Source organism: Mercenaria mercenaria, chromosome 2, assembly GCF_021730395.1.
Source record: "Mercenaria mercenaria strain notata chromosome 2, MADL_Memer_1, whole genome shotgun sequence".
In the NCBI taxonomy this organism is placed as follows: domain Eukaryota; kingdom Metazoa; phylum Mollusca; class Bivalvia; order Venerida; family Veneridae; genus Mercenaria; species Mercenaria mercenaria.
The window spans coordinates 1,019,656-1,039,378 of record NC_069362.1 but is presented as its reverse complement, the minus strand read 5'-3'; positions in this window follow the sequence as shown (position 1 = coordinate 1,039,378).

Sequence of the window (19,723 nt, the reverse complement as noted above, 5' to 3'; positions counted from 1 at the left end):
TTCCAATTTATATCATCATATTTTAGAGCAATAAACATGCGTATGACGTTACCATGACGTCGTAAACATGACCCGTTTTCACGCTTTTTACGTCCGTTAATGGTAGCGCTAAAATGGTATAAAACTCTATACAAGCGTATTGTATGCGTCAATGAATTAAATCATATATCAAACGACAAATTAAAGCAATTTCTTAGTGATCATTAACATGAAAAAATAATTTCTATCCGGAATTTCGAAGGAGGTGCGAAAACAGACTTTTGGTTGTTAAGAAAATTCAGGAAGAAATTCGCTTCTGATCCATTTTGCAAAAATTTGCCCGTGGAATTTTCGCCAATTTTTTTATATGTGAAAATTCATTATGTTGTTAATATCTATGCCAAAATAGAAAAAAAGTTCACCGAAGCGTTTTTGTAGTACAACCGTTTGGACTTGTCTGCTGTAGCGTCGTTAAAAGACCTGTAATCGTTATGTAACGTTACATGCGTTTATTTTAAATGGCTTGTCATAATTCTACCTGGAAACCTATAAACAAACAGTTATGAGATATGAATTAAATATTTCAGTCTAATCGTAAAAATACTACACATTTCCTAACATGCAGTATTCTAAATATTTTCATTGAAAAGTGTGTATCTTTTAAATTACTAGAAGTTCTTATGTTCATTTCAATATCCACTTCATGCATCGTTTTCAAACTCATCTGCTCTCTAAAGTAACTAAAGTATGTCGCGTTAAATACGGACAGGTCAGAAATGATTCATTTTTTATTCAGAAGGCTAAAAAATTAAGTTTTTGAAGAAAGGGAGTGTCGGGAGCGATAATAAAACGGAGAAAAGCAAAATAGGTAGAAGAATCATCGATTTAGCATATTTTGGTAATGTATTTGACAATGATTGCAAAATATGCGGAGAATAACTTTACTGGAAAAACCTCTTTTCCGAAACTAAGTATGTTCTATATAGTGTACTACATTCTACATATCTTAAATGCTATGGCATTACAAAGATCTGTTCATCCAGATAAACTGAACAGTCATACGACAAAATACGAACGTCCTATTCAATAAACGTTACAGCTGCATTAGGCAAGCATGGGATAATTGAAATACAACATTTCCGCACAGTTCTATCCGGATGTGAATTTCGTTTAAATTGTATTAATGATACAATTAAAGGCAGATTGATAGAATTAAAGTAAGTACTACAGTAATAAGTCAACGTCCAACCTGTTTTAACATACGTTATTTGAGCCGCACCATGAGAAAACCAACATAGTGGGTTTGCGACTAGCTTTGATTCAAACCAGCTTGCGCAGTCTTGTCAGGATCTATGTTGTTCGTTTTCAAAGCCTATTGCAATTTAAAAAACCGTTAGCGAACAGCATGGATCCTGACCAGACAGCAAAACCACTATGTTGGTTTTCACAACGCGCGGCTCATTTCTTTTAAATATTTCTGTTCTTTGTTGCACAGGGCGAAGAAAAAAAAGCCTGAACAGAAACGACTAAATTGTGAATTTTTAAACATGCCATGACGGACAGGTGTCCCTTCCGTTTACATTACGACATAACGATAAAGAATGATGAATGTTCGTCAAGATGCCGTTTGTTTCGCGGCTTGATTCACAATATTGTCTTACCTAAAATTCAATAAAAATATATAAAAAAAGTCTGCAATGTCGGTCCAAATAGAAACTAACAGTATACACTGGAGAACAAGCACTCAAAAAGATACTCATTCCGTTCCCGATCCTGGATTATCTAGAGCTTTTATTTTACACGTATTTTAAAAAGACTAAGTTTGAATTAAATGGCTGTATAATAAATCTTAATAAATTAAGAATGGTTATAATTTTAAGAAAAAAGTAGCCAATGAGCGGCAGTAAGCTTGACTACCTGCCTGACATAACTGAAATACTGGAAGGGTCGTAAAATAGGATTATATCAATCAAAACGAATAATAATATGAATTCATTTGGAATTTCTATATTAGCCGACAATCTCGCATGTTATGCGCCCTTATCCGAGGTCATCGTACTGATAATTTCCTGACAAGTCAACACGATGCTGGTACAAATCTATACTTTAGGTTGTGTATCTGTAATAAGAATGTATATAACAGCTGTACTTAACTAATCAGTATCTGTTTGTCTCCCTTGGCTATAATTTTGCATGAAAACAAAAAATGTATAATCTCGTAAATATTAAAAGTAAAGAAATATTATCAATAAATCTATCTATAAATATAAATTTGCCACCAAAAGATTATGCTTGTTTCAAAGTAACTTGTCATATAAAATAAATACACATACACATACAAAAATAATATATATGCAAATTAAACGCACCCATCTAAGAGTGATAATTAACTATGACTGCTATATAACTGAAAAAATTTTCTAAAACATAGAGTGAAAAAGAGCATTATTTTTATTGAGTTTTCTGTCAATTATTTACGGTGGTATGTTTAGGACATATGTTATTTTTTAAGATTAAATTATCTCGTGCGCACGACATCTTATCTCGAGCGATCAATATATTATCTTGTGCGCACAACATCTTATCTTGAGCGATCAACATCTTATCTTGAGCGATCAACATCTTATCTCGTGCGCACGACATCTTATCTCGAGCGATCAACATCTTATCTCGAGCGATCAATATATTATCTTGAGTGATCAACATCTTATCTCGAGCGATCAACATATTATCTTGAGCGATCAACATCTTATCTTGAGCGATCAACATATAATATTGAGCGATCAACATCTTATCTTGTGCGATCAACATCTTATCTCGTGCGCACGACATCTTATCTCGAGCGATCAACATCTTATCTCGAGCGATCAATATATTATCTTGAGTGATCAACATCTTATCTCGAGCGATCAACATATTATCTTGAGCGATCAACATCTTATCTCGAGCGATCAACATATTATATTGAGCGATCAACATCTTATCTTGTGCGATCAACATCTTATATCGAGCGCACGACATCTTATTTATGTATATTAAGGCCCTTTGTGTGTGCATTTAGGTCATCAGTGAAGCATACAGACAAGTTGTTAATTAGGGTCCCGCCTATTCCGCTGTTATTTAAACTTCCCACAAGTACATGTACAAGTTTATCACATCAGTTGGTAAAGCAATGCATATAGTTGATCATCCTATCTTCAAAATCAAATGAACATAACCAATGATGCATACTGCATGTTAAATTCGCGCAGAAAAGTTGCATGTATGAAATAAGGGAAAACAAGGAAAATTGTTTAATATATGGGCGTACTTCCCACTTCTGACTTCTAACTTTTGCACTTCTCCCTTCAAACTTCTAGATTTCTTACATCCTACTTCTAACTTCCTCACTTCTAACTTCCACACTTCTGACTTCCAACTTCCTGACTTTTGGCTTCTGATTTCAAACTTCCACTCTTCTTACTTCCGACTTCTTGACTTCTTACTTCTTTCTTCTAACTTCCGCACTTCTAACTTTCAGACTTTCGACTTCTGATTTCCAACTTCCACACTTCTTACTTCCAACTTTTTGACTTCTTACTTCCCTCTTCTAACTTCCGCACTTCTGACTTCTAACTTCCTGCCTTTCGACTTCTGATTTCCAACTTCCACACTTCTTACTTACGACTTCTTGGCGTCTTACTTCCCTCTTCTAACTATCGCACTTCTGACTTCTAACTTCCACACTTCTAACTTCCTGACATCCGACTTCCAACTTCTGCACTTCTGACTGCCAACTTTCCTTTTTTGGAAGTAAGAAGTGTGGAAGTTGGAAGTCGGAAGTAAGAAGTCAGGAAGCTGGAAGTCAGAAGTGCGGAAGTTAGAAGTCAAAAGTGCGAAAATTAGAAGAATGAAGTAAGAAGTCAAAAGTCCGAAGTAAGAAGTATGGAAGTTGGAAATCAGAAGTCGAAAGTCCGGAAGTTGGAAGTCAGAAGTGCGGAAGTTAGAAGTAGGAAGTAGGAAGTCAAGAAGTTGGAAGTGAGAAGTGCAAAAGATAGAAGTCAGAAGTGGGAAGTACGGAAATAAATTGTCCCTCAAGGGCTTCCATAGCGAAGCCTACACACTATTTTTTTTGTCAAGGACTTAAATTTATTTCTTTGCATCATCACTGATTTTTTGCTGCTTTTTTATCAGTTTCCGTTTTTAAATGTCTAACTCTGCAAACATGTGAAACGGTTATAAGTATAATTTAAATAAAAACAAAAACGGTGGCAGTCGTATGTTTTTACTAATGATCTGAATTCACACAAAGGTCCTTAATAGATATTGATAAGATGACCGAGAAAAGATGTTGATCGCTCAAGATAAGATGTTGATCGCTCGAAATAAGATGTTGATCGCTCAAGATAGTACGTTGATCGCTCAAGATAAGATGTCGTGCGCACGAGATAAGATGTTGATCGCTCAAGATATTATGATGATCGCTCAAAATAATATGTTGATCGCTCGAGATAAGATGTTGATCGCTCAAGATAATATGTTGATCGCTCAAGGTAATAAGTTGATCGCTCGAGAAAAGATGTTGATCGCTCAAGATAAGATGTTGATCGCTCAAGATAATATGTTGATCGCTCGAGATAAGATGTTGATCGCTCAAGATAAGATGTCGTGCGCACGAGATATGATGTTGATCGCTCAAGATAAGATGTTGATGGCTCAAGATAATATGTTGATCGCTCGAGATAAGATGTTGATCGCTCGAGATAATATGTTGATCGCTCGAGATAAGATGTTGATCGCTCAAGATAAGATGTCGTGCGCACGAAAAAAGATGTTGATCGCTCAAGATAATATGTTGATCGCTCAAGATAAGATGTCGTGCGCACGAGAAAAGATGTTGATCGCTCAAGATAATATGTTGATCGCTCGAGATAAGATGTTGATCGCTCAAGATAATATGTTGATCGCTCAAGATAAGATGTCATGCGCACGAGATAAGATGTTGATCGCTCAAGATAATATGTTGATCGCTCGAGATAAGATGTTGATCGCTCAAGATAATATGTTGATCGCTCGAATAATATGTTGATCGCTCAGATAAGATGTCGTGCGCCCGAGACTAAGATGTTATCGCTCATAAAACCTACCACCGTAATTATTGATGTAATTTCTTTTAATTATATTATTATTGAACCCTTGAACCGTGGATATGCTATGTATTCACTGAGGAGATCATTTTTGCCCTCTTCTGGTAGAATATCAACGTTATCTGATGGCATAACAGTCCCATATACGGTGACATTATAGGGTTCAGTTTTAAATAAGTAACAAATTTGTCGCAACGTTGTAATGTTTAAAGTAACCTACTGTGTGAAACCGTTCAAGTTTCCATAATCAAGGATTGGTCAACATTACGATGCCAAAAAAAATTTGAGCCATTTCTGCAAAAGCTCTGGACCCGATTTTAATTGTTCAACTGTAATAAGAGGCAGCATATTCTGGTCTGAACGTTACAAACATATCATTGTGACCATACCTCTGCAGCACGAAATATGAAGGTGAAAAAAATAATTCGACTTGGAAAAATTTTCATCCAGCCATCCAAAAACGTACCGTAGGCAATAACTTGAAAAGATTAGTCGATCTGTCATCATTGACCGAAAATGAAATCTCATTCATTAAAATTTCACATACGCCCTGTCGATCAAAACAAACAAAAAGTAGAACGCTGAATTAAAACATGCGCTGAGCATCCTTCACCACACATGTATGGAGGCCCCATCTTTGGCAGCCACTGGTGTAAAAATAAGGTTATGAATGTAATAGTCACGTGTTACGTCATGTCTTAGCGACGTTCCTTTATTGGCTCGTCGCTGTGGCTCTGATTCATACGGTTTTCTTTCAAAACGCTTCGTTGAACTTTTTTTTTCAGTTGGCGACGACATTAACAACTTAATAATTTGTCACATGTAAAAATTTGGCGAAAATTCACGGGCCAAATTTTTTGCAAAATGGATCAGAAGCGAATTTCTTTCCTAATTTTCTTAAACCACCAAAGTCGTTTTCGCACCTCCTCCGGATAGAAAATTATCTTTTCATGTTAATGATCACTAAGAAATTTTCTTTTATTTTGTCGTTTGATATTATAATTTAATGCATTGACGCCAACAATCGTTTGTAGTAATCGATTTTATTCCAATTTTAGCGCTATACCAATTCACGACGTAAAAGCGCCGAAAACGGGTCAGTTACACTCAATTGTAAGATCTACCATGGTTATCATCGCTCTAAAAGATGAGATATAAGTGGAAATATCTTGAAGTTGATTTTGGTATAAACAGTCCTCCGGTTTTAGTTTTGGGCAAATCCGGAATTTTCGCAAACCGTTCACTACTTCCTTGCCTTGACTTTTTCTCTGATTTTTTGCCATTAAAAAACGATAGTTCTAATCCATAGAGTATAATGTCGTTTTCTTCTTTATATGTTAAAGAATGAATTCAGGGAGGTTTCAAAGTGGGTCCCTCCCATGGAGTATTCTTTCCTCCATGGGGTTTTTTACTACCCATGGGAGTCCGCACTGTTGATTTCTCCCCTGAACGCACTTACGGGAGCAAAAAACCGTTTGTTTTTTCTAAATTTTTCAAATCAAATTTTTAACTCAAAGTAACACTTTATACAATCAAAAACTGTTGTGACGGATTTCGCTTGAAAACTACGACTTTTGCAAAAAACCTCCCATTTTCGTTATGGAGGAACCCCCCTGCGACTCGATGATTTTGAAATTGCATTTATGTTCACTTTTTCATTCTTTATATTTTATCAATATCACTCAACTTTCACTTAAGATGTAAGTACTGTGCGAAAAATAAAAAATACTCGTACACCCACGGGTTGAAACCTCCATTGTTTTTAAATGGGAGCACAATCCGTTGGGTCGAAAAAGCAAAAACTAATATTGTGGACCTTTTGACAGAACAAAACATCATTTTTTATTTTAATACTAATATTCCATCATAACATTAACTCGGGTTTCTACTCAGCGAAAATATTATACAGTGTATATTACAATGCCACCGACACGATCAAACACAGGCCGCTTGCTGATTATGACCGTGCATTGCGATCTCAACGATGACCACATAATAGACGGGCCATAAACTTCCTGAACATAGACGATGTAAATCTGACATGACAAATATTCCCTCGGGACTTTTTTAATCCAAATTTACAAAATGCCAGGAGATGAGGAACTCTCCGTTTAAATGATTTTCACAAGAAAAATATCCAAATCTACCCTATCTGCCTCTGTCATAAGCTAGTAGGTCAAAGACTTCAATCTTATTAAGTCTTCCTTTCTTAGGTGACATGCCGAATATATCTCCATCAAATGTCCTCGTATTCTTTCTTCATATACATGTTAAATCCGATGCGAATAATCAATCATTTTTTCAATATAATTACCATTAATTAACACAATAACCTCGAATTCAAAACTATGACCATCCTCCAACAACCTAATCATACGTGCCCTTCTGGAAAAACAAAAAAAATTCTCCTCGTAAGTTGCCAGTCAAGACCATTATAGCAATTAAATCAGCAGAAGGCACATATAATGGATAAGACCTGAAATGCCCACCATTTTTTGATAAGAATTTTAAAAATTAATACTGTAACTTTAACTGTTAAAAACTTCCGAGATCATAACTGTTTTAATACTAGGATTAAAAACTTAAATCAGTTCAGAATGCAGTTACTAAAATAAACCTTTTTCAGAGAATGTTCAAGCTTACTGTAGTACACAGATAGCACTATCTCTTCTAGCAACCGTCTAAAAAGAACATCCTGGGTGGGTGGGGGTATAAGAATTTTTAATAGCTAAGTTTGCTGTAAAGTGAAATTGAAAGTAACCCATTGAATGTTTTATTAACCAAAGAATCAACTGCATTTCGTCGTTATTTTCAAGTTGATAGTGTTTTAAGCGGCATTTTCAAAGAAAAAGTTTGGTTCCCTCAATGTTAAAGGCAGGAAAGACACCTCTGACCAGCACTACTAAAAAATTCAATTTGTTTATGTAAATTAGTTCTGCTTTGACGCGATCGGTATCGCTCGTAGCTCAGTGGTATTTGAGGTCAAATCTGAAAGAGGCATTTGTCGGTCAATTACTAACGATCAACTACTTTGATGATTAAAAACAACTAGACGTTCGTACCATATTTGTATTTTAATTTTTATCTCGAGTTAAATATTCCAAAACCATTTATCTGCTCTTGTCTTTTCATTTACTATATGTCCGTTCCATGTTATAAAAATGTGTTTTGTCCTAATGATGCAGAAGCCCCTACACTCTGTATGTACTTACGGGAATACCATTCGATAAGATGCTTTCATCACGTGTAAATAAATGGCCAGGTTTTACTATGACCGTTTAAAATATTTCTTAGTATGAGTTTCATAAATCACGGCGGAAGATTGAACCCACACACTCACATATCAGAAGTTGGGTGCGGTTTATGCGTCTGCTCGGTTAGTGAATACTTTTTTGAACATAACACAGTCATCCAATCCGAAAATGAGGTGATCATTAGAGGTTGTTATGCCTTTTTTTTCGGTTCCCTAAAAAACAGTACTAATCTAAATATCGGGAATATAGTGATGTGTTACTGTGGCACAGAGGTCACATAATTAAATATCATATGGCACGTACGGGTTGAACATTGATTTGTCAACCCGAGGGCATAAGTTACCCGATGAGAATAAAGATTATTGTATTTCAACCAATCCGTGAGCAGATAATACTTTAGTTCGGGCGGAGACGTATTAGATCTTAAATGAGCGCACATATTTGTATTGAATAGCTGCGCACTATCAATATAAATATAGTATTATCGCGCATGGAATACCAACATACGTGGCTTGCACCAGTATGATCCAGATCAGTTGCGCATCCATACAGTCTGGTGCCAGAGTCTATGCTGTTCGTTCAAACCCTATAGCAATAAGAGAAACCGTAGAGACGAACAACATGGCTCTGACAGACTGCGAGTATGCGCATGCTGGGTCTGTATCCAAATGGCGTGTTCGCAAAGCACTAAGTTTGTTTTCTCATGACGCGCTCATACTCCTCGCCCATGTACAAATGATCACGTAACACTCGCCATGTGAAAGTACGGTGGTTTGACTTACTTATTTGTAAGCACTTACCAGCTTACCTGCGAACATATTGCTTAATACGTGCGCAGATGCTATCTTTAGATAAATACACGCGTATTAATGGCATGTGAGCACGAAACAAATAACCGAAACAGGTACAACATCTATGCCACAATCTGTGCGACCGTATTTGTACGGCCTCGCAGTGTATATGTGGTTCCTTCAATTTATTAATGTATACGTCATGCGCAGTAAACAACCACATAGGTTTTGTTTTATCCACTTTAATTTAAATCCTCCAGCAAAGGACCTTAAAAAATATTAACTTAATTGTTGTTTACTGTAGCTGTAAACTTCTCAATCTGTGTAGAATGTTTACTTGACTTTTGTCGTATGGACAAGTGGATTCTAGGGTCCAGTGCAAAGCCGGGGTCGTCTGCTTTTCTTAGGAAACCGTGGCCTTTATGTATCATACAAACAATTTATCAATATCCGTCCCGCTGAATGTAATAGTCAGTATCATTTTAGACAAGGCTCTTCCTATGTTCAATATCCTCTGTAAAATCTCTCAACAGACTGCTTTTGTCTTTAGGATTAAATTCCGAAAAAGGGGAATGTATGAAAAATGATCTATCATCAGTCTAGTGGCTAGTCTATATCATTTTAAGAACATAAAGAAGCTATGACAATATCAGTACTTGTATATCCCAAGGCGGCCTTATAAAACGTTTAAAAAACCGCTGAAGCTATTTTCCGCTGTCCATAGAATCAACAGGAAAATTTTTCCCTTATATAAGTTCCAAGTGCATTATATTAATTCTTACTGCTGATTTTAAGTAACTAGAATATTCGCGTGAATGTTTTATTTTTTATTTAAAAGATCACTCGCCACGGATATAATGAGCGTGCCATGAGAAATCAACATGTGGCTTTGCGAGCAGCCCTGGATCCGGACCATCCTGCCATCGTTCCCGCAGTCCTGGTCAGATCCACGCTGTTCATTTTACAGCCTATTGCAATGAGAGAACCATTAGTTACAGCATGGATACTGACCAGACGCGCGAATGCTCCATGCTGCGAAAAGCCCCTGGTTGTTGTTTTCTCATGGTGCATCTCATTTATTTTAGGATTTTCTGAAATTGTTCGTATGCAGCCTCAAAATATAAGTATCTGACATCAGAGTTAGATGCTAACACTTTTAGACAATATCAGAAAAGATCTTTGGAATGATTTTGATGACAGTTTGTGTATTGTCCGAGTGGCAACATTTTTCCGTAGATGAAAAGTCGGCATGTCTTACAAAAGCCCAGGTCTTTTCAAATCGTTCGAAAAATGACTGACCCATATTAGCACATAAAAAGAAGTCCACCTTATACATTTCGACGGCCGTAGTAGCCCTGCGCGACAATGCACGTTCTCTTGCCAGTTACCCATTACTTCTTTCATTTTCACTGCCTTCCGCGAACAGCTGAAGGGCGTCTGACTCATTTCTTCAGCTTGCAAGACTATGTATCCCTGGCTAGAATTGTTTTAAAATAAAAATGTCGGTCGTCCTTGGGATAAAAGCTATGAATATTGGAGTTGGTTGTATTGAACATTATACTGTTGTTACATAACGCTCCACAAAGTCAAATCATTACAAAAATCATCAAAACACTGAAGGGCCTTTTATACACCAAACTATTAAATAACTGTTATCTGATGTTGCTCAAAAATATGCACCGCTGAAATTGAAATATAACAAACAATGGGATGAATCAAATTTTATGTTTATAAAATAGTCGATTCTTTGGCCAGAAATACCAATAATGAATTGCTCTTTGTTTCTATATAGAATTCTTGCTCCTTCACACTCCAGTTTTTTTTATTTTTTTATTTTTTTATTTCGTTGCCAACCGTACCCATCATAGTCATATGGCGACTTCATATCACTTTGATACAGTTTTCTAGAAAAACCTCGTTTAATCAACAAAATATCGATCAAAGCATTTGCTACAAGACAACGAAAAAAAGGGGTATGGTAATACCGCATGAAATAGTCGATATCTTCATACTGCCGCTTTCCGCAGAATAAAAACCTTTTTGTTCAACAAACAACCGGAACGCTGCAAGTGTCCTTTTTATTTAAAATCACGTTGAATTTCCACGTGTGAAATAATACCCATTTGGCTCCTCAGTTTACGACCAATAGCGCTAAAATGGAACAAATAGGATCTATATTATCATAAGGGTCTCTGTCGGAACTACCCCCGGAAGTATTTTTACTGAATGACTTCTTATAACCGCCGGAATGGGAGCATTAAGTTTCATGCTATCTGCTACAGGCTATATAACCATCTTTTAGAAAGATTATGTTGAATATCTGACTTCATCGTTCTTGTCCTCTGATTATCTGCGTTTTTTGAGAATAACAGGACATAATTATAAAAATTTGACAAACTCAGGAGTTATCTCTTGAAACAAAACACAGGGTCTGAAAACAAACTGTAGTTTCATACAAGCATTTCCGTGGAAAAAACTAACGCGCCTTTCTTGTCAGTCATTCATATAATTTAACAAACTGCATGTGTTTTTCCTAATTCATATTTACTGTTATAGAAAACGTTTCGAGTTTAGGTCCAGCCAGAGGTACACGAAATCACTATCGAGTCCTCGACTGCTCTGCGGCAGTGCACCTATGCTCTTCACGCTTTCCTGTGTATTCCTGCGTAACAAAGAAATACCATAAACCCTCCGTATTATACATTATGTTTTTTTTCCTCTTTTTTCCTTTTTTTAAGGATGTCCGACAGGAATGCAATAATAAGCTAGATTTATGGCCACCGATCTATCGCTATCAAATAAGTCATCTGCTGCATGTTCACGACACTTAATTGACGCAACTGACGGTGAGGGTACATTCTAAAATGTGGTGAATGGACCTGTCGTGAGTATAACAAAATACTTTCAAAACTCTAATTCTGATAAGCATAAATTAATTCTCCAGAAAATTTCTGAAAAAACAATTCATCCTCAGAATGTTCCTGTTTACGTCAGGTCTTCACGAATGAGCTTAATGATGTTAAGTAGCCAAGACACTGTCCGAGTAGCACAAGTTGCAATTATCAATACACACAGATTGTAAATAACTTCATTATATTAGATTCTTCATCCTTTATATCAACAAATGTAAAATACTTCTTGACCCAACTAATTGAAAATACATGTACACATTTATATAACATAATCCTCTTGACAAATGTGCACAACATAACAAGATTTACCTTATGGTGGTTTTGTCTTGTTTGGTGTTTGCTCGAATTGAGAAAATCTTAAGTTTTCAAACCCATAGAGTTTTCAGAAAATTAGGCACGAAAAGAGAATCCATATGCCGAGTCCAGGTTGTGGTGTTAATTTCCGGTTAAATGACGTCATGCCTTACTGTCCGTTTTGTCAGACGTGTAAGAATGTCCTATTTCAAAATAACTCTAGTGAAACAGTTTTTATAAATCTTAGATAATCACTTGTACTTCATTTGTAATTATGCTTGCTTCCTGGAGTTGGATAACAGCAATCCACTTCGGTATCGTCAACCAAACTGATTTAATCACATTGGGTCAAGAAAATGCAAATGTATCAATACGGAGTCCGCAGAATACCAGTTATAAATCGATAAATATATGAGAAATTAATGGCATTCGATCCGTTTACAGAGAGTAAATGCTGACGAAGTATCTGCTGTCTGGTCCTTCTGTTCTGTTCTGTTCATTTCTGTTCTAGTTAACTATCCATTAACTGATAGATGGTGTTCATCAGACAGGGAGAATTCCAATGTCCAAGACTTCACAATTTGTTAGAATTGGTTCCTTTTGCTTTAAACTGATGTTGTCTTTTGAATAACACTTATATAAGCACAATGGCCGTGCTTTATTATGTTACCACCAACCGCCATGGAGAACTATATTCTGCTTCGACTGAAATATAAAGTATTTATTCGAACACGATACAAATCTGAAATCAATCTAGCAAAACCTCTCTTTCAAACCCAAGGTAAACACAAACACCACATACTTTTGTGCCACACCACTGTCGACAAGCACCGCACATACATATAAATGATTATTTTGTTGAATTACATTTATATTCATCCGGTGATTTTAATGCACGACATGTACCTTTTTGTGTTCCAATATTAATTTTATCAAATAGGATTATATTAAATTGATAGTGTAGCAACATACAGTTAATGTTGTAAACCGTGCATTCTTTTAAAAACCATCTGACAACCTGATGACACTCTGAAAGTTTCTCATTCTCCCAGCCAGGAGTTTTGGTTTGTTTTTGTTTTGGGTTTTACGGACGGACGGGGTACGGGTCGCCTTTTTTCAAGCAGTATTGCACGTCATTACGTCTGGGGGGGCATTAACCAATCCTGTTCCTGGATTTTGTACCAATAACAACAAGGTTCTCCGCAGTAACTTCCAACTTTCCCCGCATGAAATCAGAGTTGATGACTAATGATTTTCAGACACATGTCGTTATCAAATAGTAACGGAGAACATACGAAAGCGCCACCGAACGGCGACGGTCCACTCCCGAGGATCGAACTGACGAAAAATACAAAAATAAAAACAAGGAAAACATCAGCATACAAGCAAAAAAAATAAAAACAAAAAAAAAAAAAACAAAAGAAAGGAAAAAAACAAAGAAAAGAACAAGAATCGAAACGAACAGATCAAAGGAAACGAAATCGAAATAACTCAAAGAAACTCACACGCCGACAAAAAAGAAGATAAGAAAAGATACAAAAAAAGAAAAAAACAGTAAACTAGAAGACAACAACCATCCTCTCGCGAACAAACCAAAAAGAAAAAAAAGAAAAAAACTAAGAATACACAAGAAAACAAAAAACAAACGAAAACAAAACAAAAAAGAAAACATAAAAAATAGCGAAAACAACAGAAAAAACAAAAAAAGAAAGAAGAAAGAAACAAAAAGAGAAAAAACAAAAAAAACAAAGAAGAAAGAAAAGGAAAGAAAAAACCAAACACAAACCACAAACAAAGAACATGAACCGATGAAAACGAACAACATCCGAAACTAGAAAAGAATACAAACTCGCTGACATATGTTACAAGAATAAAAAAGCACAAACAGAAGAAACACGAGAAAAAAAGAAACACAAAAAGAAAAAAATAACAAGACAACAACAAAAGAAAAAAGAAAACAAAAAAAAAAAAGAACAAAAAGAAACAAAAACAAAAAAAGAGAAACAAAAAAAAAAAAAAAAAGAAAGAAGACCACCAAAACCCGCGATCCGTAGACGACGCTCTAAACCTACTGAGCGGTGGGCGGGTCTTTTACCCAGCAGGTAGTTTTACCCTTTACCCGGAAGTATGTTTAAAGTGATTACTCATGTAAACGTGAATAAAAGCAAGTGTCGATATAGATTTGGTGTTAGAGTGATCGTCAAATAAATCTATGTAGAGCAACTGGGGGTCTTGGGTCATGCCACTGAAAATTTTGAAACATGCCCCATCTGGTGCATTCTGTTTGTTCTTAGGTTCTTTTATCTGAGGCAACAATCACAGGTTTTGTGACAAATCACTACACGTAACATATTAATAAAGTATGTTTTATAATTTTCAACAATTCGGTTCGTAAGTATCTAGGATTTCTTAGCCAATATTTCGGAGGATTTTATGGGGAGGGTTTACCTAGACCTAATTCTGGTTTACATGGCAAGCAGAGCGCGCGATAAACAATGCATTTTTTTCACCCAAACAGAAAAAATTAACCTATGGGCGACATGATAAAAATACATATGAGCCGCACCATGTATAAAACCAACCTCGTGCTTTTGCGACCTGCCTAGATCAAGACCGCCTGCGCAATCCATACACGTCTGTAAGGGATCCAAGCTGTTCGCTTTCACAGCCTATTGGAATCACAGAAACTGTTTTTAGCGAAATCATGGATCCTGACGCAGACTGCAGCGCACCGTCTGGTCTGGATCAATGAGGTCCGGAACGCACTATGTTGGTTTTTCTCATGCGCGGCTCATATTTTACTATTTCTAACCACAGAACAAAGACAATTACGTATTCGAGTGTAGCGAGCAAAAACAAAATGCATATTTTTCACCCTGCACGCACAAGCGAGCGTGAAAAAACAAAACTTTTTTTTAATTTTCAGTCAGACAACATACAAATAATGTCGTGAGTCGTAGCGACGAGAACGTGTATATTTTTTGCATAATTGTTCCCCAAACAAGACAAATTACGGGCCCTCCGGCGATTTAAGGGGGTGCATCCGTGCGCCCCCCTCTGGATCCGCTAGTGTAAGCCTGTATGAAAACAACCTTAATGACTTAACGTATCGGAGTAAATGTTTATAAGAGCCACGTTCCTATTTTTTCTAACACGTTATGTCATTCCGAAAATGTTTTTAAATCAGGCTGAAAGTTGCGCGTCCTCCAATGTGGACAAAGGATCGTGTGAACTAGGTCACAACCATCCGAAAGCGAAAGTTGAAGATGGTCGAAACTTCCTGGTGTTACGAAGATGACTAAACGTGTCACGTGACCCCAAAATTTTTTCTTATTTTAAAAAAACACGATAAAGTATTTAACAAACTTATAATATTTTACATTAAATAACGTATTAGTGTATCACACTCTACGAATAAAAAAATCTGTAACAGTATCGACCACCTGTCACGCTGACTTGCTCCACTGTCCCACACGCGAAAAAAATAAGCATACAAAAAACTTAGACTTTTACCACTAATTTAAGGATTTTGACACTTGTGGCCGGAAATAACCATCTTCTTTAGTTACATCTTGAAGCGTGCTTCACCAGCCTTGAAGTAGAGGTGCAAGTTTTTGTCAATCGTAGCCGAATCAGTCAGACCTGAAACAATCACAATGCATATTTATCATCCTATGCTAATGTTTCGATTCATTACATCGGTAAGTCTTTATAAAATTTACGCAAAAACTGATCTTACAGATGTATGAAATTGTCTCACAACGCTGTCCTATCGTTCCTCATTGCAAAATCTCCACTTCTGCACTTATCAGCAAGATAATTACAGAACTGAAAACGTGGCAACATCGAAGAAATGTTGTTAAACTGATGTAACACAGATAAGTATAATGCATGCGTTGTCAACGAACTTTAAGAGCAGGCCTTTTCGATAACCTAGCTTTGCGGTAACGCACATGTGATGGATTTGAAAATATCCGCCGGAGCTAATCAAGCAAACCGATCGGCGAGAACTTTTTTCTCGCACAGTCGAAGAGGACGTCATTCTATTAGTCTCTAAATTATCACTCAAGTTTCTAATGATCATATTCTTCCGATAGAATCACTTTAAAAGAACTGGAAATACTGGCATAATATTCCAACGTCCATTATGCGTGGCGATCAGGACAGAGAAATAACTGCACCATGACATAGGTGTCTTTGGAAAATTGTACCAATAATTTTTTTTATGGGTAACCTTTTGGCTGAAAAACCGCAAATGCGCCATAGTCTGCCTTGATACAATGCGAAAAAACGTCATTAAGAGAATACTAGGGAAGTCTACCGCGGAAGTAGTGCATGATAATTAGTACGTCATCTGACGACATTTTAAGAAAACGTGCACTATTTACACGATTATATTGTCGTAGTGTTCTGCTTCTGATTAACATTTTTTAAAAAGGCACTATACTAAGTTCTAATCAAACAATATAGTCCCTATCGGTTATGCGTAATATAGTTGCTCTGTAGCTTCACACCTGATCAGTGTCAAACCACAAACAAAATTTAATTTAAAAGCCAACTAACCCTCCATTCCTTATCGGCCGTGTTTATCATCGTAGTAGCATTTGGACTGTTGGGACTTTTTACCCAAGTCACTGAAGAGATTCGCATCACATCGAGATCTGAAGTAATGAAGGTAAATAAAAAATTATCGTTTTGTTAATTTGCTAAATAGGGTGTTCTGTCGCATTTTATATAATATGTACCATGTATTAGATCTCAGTCTCTTTCCTGATTGTTCAAGTACAGGCTACACCGATATTTTCTGTTTTGAACTTGACCTCCAATTTTGAGCCGCTACATAATGGCCCATTTGAATTTTTTTTCATAAGGTTTATAATAGCGAGCTCAAAGAATCGAGCTTTCGGTAACGCAAGTAGACATCTGTGTACAGAGAGCTATTGCCCTAGCAAGCGGGAGACATTTTCGCCGCATGCGCAATCTATGTCGGGCAAAACGACTTGACGCACAATATAAATTGCGTTAGAGTCACGTGTTGTTCATCTAGTCGATCATAATGACTTATTTTTATAGTAATATCCACCCACAAAGGATAGAAAAATATCTTTGCAAAACACACCTAACTACTTTAATCGTTTACCATTTGATGATTTTTGGATTAATAAAAATATTTTTTTGCAGTAATTTGATCTCGACACATTTAGTTATAGACAAAATAAAAAAAATGTATTTTCCATGAATTTATAAGTCAGTCTGAAGTTTTTTAATTTCATTTCCTAACAGATCTCACAGAACTAACCACCTATGGTATAAGCTTACATAACGATGCAATATAATTTAAAGATGAAGCTAAACATGAATGTTCATTAACAAGTCTCAGTCTTTGATTTTTGTATTTCCAATATACTCATCGAGAGCAATTCATTCCGTATTCAAAAATTTAATCATCTTATAATTGTTATTTTTTTTACTCACATGTCACAGAGTTACAGTGTTACGCTTTTGTGATCGCGCGCGTCCGTCGTCCGGCGTCCGTCGTGCGTCCGTGCGAACTTTTGCTAGTAGACCCTCTCTGAGGCACCTTTTTCTGGGATCTTTTATGAAAATTGGTCAAAGTTCATCTTGATGATTCAGGTCAAGTTCCAAAACTTGGTCACGTGCGTCAACAACTAGGTCAGTAGGGCTAAAACTAGAAAAAACCTGTGACCTCTCAAAATAGAGGCCAGATTTTTTGACAAGGATCTTCATGAAAATTAGTCAGAATGTTTCACCTAATGATATCTAGGTCCATTGAAACTGGATCACGTGCCTTCAAAACTAGGTCAGTAGGTCAATAATAGAAAAACATTGTGACCTCTCTAAGACCGTAATTTTTTCACCAAGATCTGCATAAATTGGTCAGAATGTTCACCTTGATAATTCTAGGTCACAGTTCGAAACTGGTTACGTGCCTTCCAAAACCTAGGTCATAGGTCATAATAGAAAACCTTGTGCACCGCTTGAGGCATTTTTTTCATGGGATCTGTATGAAGTTGGTCTGATTGTTTATCTGATGATTCTAGATCAGTTCGAAACTGGGTCAGCTGCGGCAAACTAGTCATATGTCTAAAATAGAAAACCTGTGCCATCTTTTCCCCCTAGAGGGTCATATTTTGGAATGCTCTTCATGAAAATTGGTCGCAATGTTCACCTTGATGTATCTAGGTCAGTGTGCTAACTGGTTTACGTGCCGTCAATAACTAGTATCAGTATGGATCCACATGAAAAAACCTGTGGACCTCTCTAGAGCCATATTTTTTCATGGGTCTGTAATGAAGGTTGGTCTGAAGTTTATCAGTTGATTGATATCGAGGCCAATTTCGAACTTGGTCAGTCGTGATTAAACACTAGGTTCAGTAGGTCCTTAAAATAGAAAGAACCTTGTGACCTCTCTAAATCCATATTTTCCATGAAAATCAATAAGGAAGGAGAAAAATAAAAATTTCTCATGAAATTGGTCAGAATGTTCACCTGATGATATCTAGTCCAGTTCGAACTGGTCTTGGGCCATCAAAAACTAGGTCAGTAGGTCAAATAATCGAAAAACCTTGTGACCTCTCTAGAGGCCATATTTTTCAATGGGTCTGCATGAAATTTGGTCTGACGTTCATCTTGATATATCTAGGTCAGTTTTTGAATCTGGGTCAGCTGTTGGCAAACAGGTCATTGTCTAAAAATAGAAAACTTGTGACCGCTCTAGAGGCCATACTTTGATGGATCTTCATAAAATTGGTCAGAATTCACCTTGCCTATATCTAGGTCAAGTTGAAACTGGTCACATCCCATCATACTCGGGTCAGCAGGTCAAATAATGAAAAAAACGTTGATCTCTTCGATCACATCTTTTTCCTGGATCTGTATGAAAGTTGGTCTGAATGTTCATCTTGCTGATATCTAGGTCCGATTCAAACTGGTCACATGAGCTCAAAAACTATGTCCACTATGTCAAGTAATAGAAAAACAACGACGCATACTCATTCAAAACTGGTCATGTTGGGACAGGTTAGCGTTCAGGACCATCATGGTCCTCATTGTTAGTTTATTTCTACTGATTCGTTAATTCGAAAGTTTATTTTGACCATAGCAATTCATTCGGGAATGGTGAAGCACGGTTAGATTAATAGAGAGGGGGCGGTATCGGGAGGGGTTGTTCTACATACCTCTTTATCGTTGTTAGACCCTTGCCCGCTCAATTTCTATAGAATCTTCTCCATCTTTCATTTGGACAGTACCATTCATTAAGTGGTGCTTACCAAAAAGATACTGACTGAATGCAAATAGTTGCCGATCATTATCAGACTGCACGGATGTGATAAATGTAATATCCA